We start from the raw sequence: 6,789 nt of genomic DNA on the forward strand, positions 1-6,789 counted from the left end.
GCACTAATTCCTTCAGTAGAATTTAGTCTTAGCTTTTGGGAAAGAGCTCATTAGTACTGGTGATCCGCTGTATTTTATTCAAACAATAGACTGTACGTTACTTCTGTGTATCAATATAATTGGTAAATTCATTATGGTAGTTTGAATGTAATTGTCCCTATAATCTTAAAGGGAGTGGCACTATTAGGAGGTCTGGATTTGTTGGAATAGATGTGGTCTTGTTGGAGGAAGTATGTCACTGTGGAGGTGGACTTTGAGGTCTCATTTATGCTCAAGACACCTTTCAATGTGTTTATCTATTTCCCACTGCGTGAATATTAACTTGTAGCAGCCCTTTCTCCAGAACCACGCCTGCCTGCACACTGCCATGCTCCTACCACAATGATAATGGACTAGACTTCTGAAACTGTAAGCCCCTACCTTAACAGTGTTTTCCTTTATAAGAGCTGCTGTGTCATGGTGTCTCTTCACAGCACTAGAAACCCTAACTAAGACATTTATCCTTTTTGTTCCAGCCTTGTAAAGTTGAGAGTTTCCTATTGTTTTCTCAATTTCTCTTTCTGTTATGCCTTTAAATTTCATTGATGGGGAGTTTAAGATGTAACAGAGTGGATGAGAAATCTATGAATACCTCATTGGTTAAAAATCTTCATGTGGTTTTTAAAATATATTTAACAATATTGGAATAATGAAATGGCAATTAACATCAAGTGGTTTTATTTTAGATATAATAATTAACATTGCCATAATGTGATTTCAACACTGTAGACATAACATACTTTGTGTTTATGTATTTCAACACATACTTAAAATCAGCCATAATAATCCATTATTTAATCATGAAAATATTGACACCACTAATGAAACCTTAGCATCCACTAGGAGGAGCTGAGTACTTTATCAAGAAGTGAGATTTATAACTTAAAATATTGAGTAACACATTTTCTGTAGGTTGGACTTCAGTTTGTTGAAAATACTAAGTGAGATAAACTGAATGTCTTGAGCATTAGCAATTTTGGAAAAAAACATCTAAAACATACACTTGATTTTATTCTGACATTTTAGCTCCCAAGTTATTGTAAAGTCACCTGAATTATTCAGGACAGCACCTATGGCTAAGCTCAATTTGGGATAATTAATAAAGAAATTGTCTAAACTAGGAGTCCCGAGGAGGTCTGAGGCAAAGACCACACACCAGACATAAAGAACCAGTGAATCTAATAAGGGAGGTGCCAGGTGGAACTATCTGAGTGAGGCATCCTGTGGAGTGGCTGCAAGCAGACAGGGGAGGGCTTGTGTCCCTTCTTCTCTCTTAACCCGTGAGCTCGGGAAGGCTGGCACTTGGGACCGCATGATGTGAAGCACTTTATTTATCATGTGCTCTTTTCATCTTTGTCTCCTTCTGTACACAAAGTTATATTGATGTCGGCAAACTATAATTGTTGAAAATGTTGATGCATGTTTAAGACAAGTGTGGCACTTCTAATATACTATCATACACAAGCATGCCATTTTACTCATATCATACATAAACATGACATCTCATCCATACCACTGTATTCAAGCATGGCACTTTCACCACACTGCCATATACAAACATGACTCTCTCACAATACACAACACACAAGTGTGGCACTCCTTCCACATTGCTATACCCAAGCATTCCAAAGGCCATCAGTTCATTTTTTTGCCTTCACTTTCATAAATATGTAGCTGTAGGTAGAAAGTTTTATGGATATGTGTGTCTCTGTGCTTGTGATGTCAGGGTTTTGTGTCTTCCTCTATTTTCTTCTTCTTAATTGTCAGATACAAGATCTCTCACAGAAGCTCATCAGTGCTGCTAGGCTGGCTGACATTGAGCTCTAGAGATCTATCTACCAGCTCTGGGATCACAAACATCTACTACTGTGTGATGCTTTATGTGAGCATTGGGGAAACAGGTCACAGAAGCACATGCCTGGAATATGTATCTTAAAATTTCTCAAAACTCAGATTCATCAAATATATATACTAAGTAAGCACACAGAAATTGTTTTAACATTAGAGAAGTGTAAATTAATCCACAGGAGAAAACATTGGCATTCTTATTAGTAGCATGTTATTTTTTGTGTGAATAAGTTTTCTATTTTTTCATTTACTAATACAAATAATATAATCATTCACATTCAAATTTTTACATGGGCATATAAACTTCACTTATCTTTGGTAGTCATTTAAGACAATGTTAATAGATTTTTTTTATATAACTGCTAAACAAACCAGCGATACCCAAGACTTTCCAATTTGATTTTCCAAAGTATATGAACCATTACAATCACACTAGCAATGTATAATTCTTCTGCCTTTTCAACAGCCAATATTTCTAAATATGTTTATTTTAAATTATAGCCTATATTAATTTCTTATAGGTATTTAACAAGTTACCAAAAACTATGCAGTTTAAAAATGTACTTTCTGACTTATAGTTCTGGCCATAATGGTGTAAGAAGGTGCCCCATCTCAAGTAGTCAAGCTGGAATCATCTGGAACAGTTTATAACTGAAAACTGATCTTAAAGTGGTACTATCAGCATAATGACATCATATCGCCAAGGTGGAGTCATTGTTGAGGGGCCCCATCTTTTTCCTGGAAACTTCAAAGATTACTGCAAGAAAATTTATTGTTCACTGCAGAAAACTTAAACAATATATATATATATATATATATATATATATATATATATACACACACACACATATACATATACATGTTTTGTCTATGGTACAAAACATTCCATGATAACAGTAATAGATATGGGAAGAAGTGAAATTTTTTGAAAGCAGAGTTTTGATAATAGAAGCCCCCAACTTTTATCTTTCTTCTGTCTCATACAAGGCGGTTCCTGATATGAGACAGAAACTCTGAATTTTTCTTTTAGCAACATGCTTGGATTTAGAAAAAGATAGCCACTGTCCAACTTCATAACCAGCTTTGATTTTTAATAAATGGTGACTACAATTATATATATGTCAATAAGATCTTATCCTGCAGAATATATTGATATCATAAGTCAGACTTATCTTTGCTTGTTGATTCTTTCTGGATAGTTATTTTCTTCTTTAAGTATCGATGTTCAAGGTCTCTTGACTTTTCAAAGATAGGCATTTTCCTGCAAAGACAAGAACAGAACCCTTCCCCAGCCCTTATGAGATTTCCTTACAACCTGAAGGATTGTCACCTCTGTAAATGAGTTGTTAATTCTCTTTATCAAGAAGTTTCTCCTTTTCCAAACAAATCTTTATAATTTTGATGGTATTTAGAGACATATGCTAGACCATTGTCTGTCTTTATTTGTGCAGGTATACCCATGATGGACATAACTTCTAATAAATGCGTGGTTACCAAATCAGCCTTTTCTGAGCTCAAGGCAGTTGCCCATTGAAAACCTGAATTGGTGTCAATGGCGTGGTGTACATATTTTAACTTTCCAAATTCTACAAAGTGGAAGACATCAATCTGATTTAATTCCTTTGAGTACCCTTTGGGTTACTGCCTGTAGGTAGTAATGTTTGGTTATATAAAGAACAAGTAGAACATTTCCTTATAATCTCAGCTTTTTGCCATGTAATAGCAAAGTCTTTTTTAAAAAACCTTTGTTGTTGACATGATGTATTTCATGAAATTCTGAGGCCTTCAGCACATTTCCAATCAATAATCAATCAATTTCTGCATTATCTTCTCCTAAAGAACCTGGCAGACCTGTATGTGACATGGTATGTGTTATGTATATGGGACAAAGTCTATTCCTGATTATATCTTGAACCTGCATGAATAATGAAGTCAATTCTATATCATCTGATAGAACATGAGGTCCTGCTTGTTGGGATTTCTGTCCTGCCCAGTTCCCCACAGCCGGCAAGTCCCAAAGAAAATCACACAGAGATCTCCATTAGTTATAAAACTGATTGGTCCATTAGCTCAGGCTTCTTTTTTAGTAACTTATACTAACCCATTATCCTTATCTATGTTAGCTACATGGCTCGGTACCTTTTCTCAGTGGGGCAGGTCACATCCTGATCAAAATTAAGAGTATGAAGTTTCCATCTCCATCTCTTTCAATTAATTTTGTTTTGAAGTTTATTTTGTTTGCTATTAGGATAGCTAAACCATCTTTCTTTCTAGGTTCATTTTATTGGAAAGTCTTTTTCCAATATTTATTCTGCTATAATGACTATCTTTAAGTTGAGGGTTTTTTTATGCAGCAGAATGACTGACCTTGCTTTTGTATCCATTCTTTTAGCTTGTATCTTTTTATTGATGAATTGACTTCAATGATATTGAGATATATTGATGACCACTGACTGTTGATTGTTGGCGTTGGTGGTGGTAGTGTGTGTGTGTTTTCCTTCTTTGGATTTTACCAATATGGGATAATCTATTACCTCAGTTTTCATAGGTTTAGTTAACTCATTTGGATCAGAGTTTTCCTTCTAGTACTTTTTGTAGGAATGGATTTGTGCTTGTATATTGTTGACATTTGACTTTGTCATGAACAATTTTACTTTCTACATCTATGGTGATAGAAAATTTTGCTGGGTATATTAGTCTGGCCTGGAATATGTGGCCTCTTAGAATCTGCAAGACATCTGTCCAGGCCCTTCTGGTTTGTAGAGTTTCCACTGAGAAACTCTTCAAATGTAATTCTTATAGGTCTACCTTTGTATGTTACCTGATCTTTTCCCCTTGCACCTTTTAATATTCTGTCTTTGTTCTGTATGTTTAATGTTTTGATTATTGTGTGATTGGAGGATACTTTTTTTTCTGATCCAGTCTATTTGGTGTTCTGAAAGGTTCTTGTGCCTTTATGGGCATGCCCTTCATTAGGTTAGAGAAAATTTCTTCTATGATTTTGTTAAATATATTTTCTGGGTTTTTTTCTGAGATTCTTCCCCTTCTATTCCAATTATTCTTAGCCTTGGTATTTTTCATAGTATCCAAGATTTCCTGGATGTTTTGTGTTAGGGGTTTTTTAAACTTAACATTTTCTTTGACTCATGAATCTGTTTCTTCTATTGTATCTTCCACACCTGAGATTCTCTCTTCCATCTTTTGTATTCTGTTGATGATGCTTGTGTCTGTAGCTCCTATTTCCTTACTTACTAGGTTTTCTATTTTCCCATTTCCTGAATTTCTGATTTCTGTTTTCTTTATTGGTTCTATTTCCATTTTTATGTCATCAATGTTCTTCTCCTCCTCCTCCTCCTCCTTCTTCTTCTTCCTTCTCCTCCTCTGTCTCCTTCTCCTCCTTTTTACCACCCCCCCCTTTCTTGCTTCTTGGCATTCTTTAAGGGATTTATTGATTCCATATAACTTTTTGTTGTCCTTTCCTAGATTTCTTTATGGGAGATTTTTATTCCCTGTTTAAGGACTTTGATCATTTTCATAGAGTTATTTTAAGGACATTTTTTTGTGTTTTGGCTTCATTGGAATGTTAAGGTCTTACTGTTGTAGGGTAACCAGGCTCTGGTGGTGCCAATTGCCCTGTCTGTTGTTGATTGAATTCTTATAGTTGTGTTTAGGCACTTGGGATTGGGATGATTTGGTCAAGGTACTGATTTCTGAGTTTGTCTTTATAGGATGCTTGTTTTGTTCTTTGTTTCATGCTTTTTCTTTGATTTTCTAGTCTTTGCTGTCTGGATTTCTGGCAGTTGGCATGACATCTGGTCTAGTTGGGAGTCACTATTTAGGTTAGGATTTGGTTTAGCTTGGTCTTTGTTTCAGCAGGAGTTTCTCTTCTTTTTCCTTTTTTTAAAAATCACTTACTTGTACTCACTTTTAATAATGATATACCATAAAAAAACAGCACACCAATCATTTTAAAGGAAGATGTTACTTTTGCATGGTGTCTGTCTGTGTAAATTACTGACTAAAGAACACAGTATTCAGCCATGCCTTTCTTCTTCCTTTTTTAGTCCTGTTTCTATAAGTCATTTACTTGTATTTTATGTACATTGCTGTTTTTCTTGCATGTATATCTGTATGAGGGTGTCAGATGTTCTGGAACAAGATTACAGACAGTAGTGAGCTGTGGTGTGGGTGCTGGAAATTGAGCCTGGGTCCTCTGGAAGAACAGCTAATGCTTGTAACTGCACAACCCTCTCTCCAGTTTCCCAGAGTCTCTGTTGCTCTGAATGGTGTGGACTGCACTGGTTATGACTAGTGTGACTTGCACCTGAGCACCTGAAGTCTGAACAAGCCCAGGTGACTTGTGCCTCTTCACTGATGCAGCTTGCACACGTTTTGGATGTGTAGCATGCGCCCGAGTGGCAGAAGACCATTGAGGTTAGGGTCAGGGCCCAGTAGTGCTACCAGGAACAAGCTGGCATGACATAGGCCTGGGAAAGTGATGTGGAGAATAGAATCCAGGAACAATTTTTGTATTTCTATACAAACATACTTTAATATGATTGGTTAGTGAGTACTTTTAGAATATTTTCACTAAGAAGTAGTGATTACTTTCGGTGGAGTTTATGAATATGTCAGTGATGATTAGAAAAAGAGCTTTAACCAGAGATTCATAGGAATGAATAAAATATTAGTCATTCACATTTACTCATTCAATGAAATTATATAATATTTGCATACTTAAAATTTTGTAGTAGGGGTAATAAATTTTATTTGTCTCTAAACATTCTTAAGTTAGAGTATTTATGCTTACAGTTTTGTTGAAATATTATTTTCATATTCTACAATGGCAAAGTGATTTGTTTGTTTAGTTTTTTAATATTTTAAAATTTGTAATATTATCTG

At 35.3% G+C, this 6,789-nt stretch overlaps 1 non-coding gene across 1 annotated transcript; it reads right to left on the reverse strand.

Moving 5' to 3' along the window:
* Positions 1 to 5,800: 5,800 nt before the first annotated feature.
* On the reverse strand, positions 5,801 to 5,931 carry LOC142835405 (small nucleolar RNA SNORA15). The gene has a single exon (XR_012907837.1). It is a non-coding gene; the product is annotated as a small nucleolar RNA SNORA15 (small nucleolar RNA).
* Between the last annotated feature and the right edge of the window lie 858 nt (positions 5,932 to 6,789).

The sequence above is a fragment of the Microtus pennsylvanicus genome, chromosome 14 (assembly GCF_037038515.1).
Source record: "Microtus pennsylvanicus isolate mMicPen1 chromosome 14, mMicPen1.hap1, whole genome shotgun sequence".
NCBI classification, from domain to species: Eukaryota; Metazoa; Chordata; class Mammalia; order Rodentia; family Cricetidae; genus Microtus; species Microtus pennsylvanicus.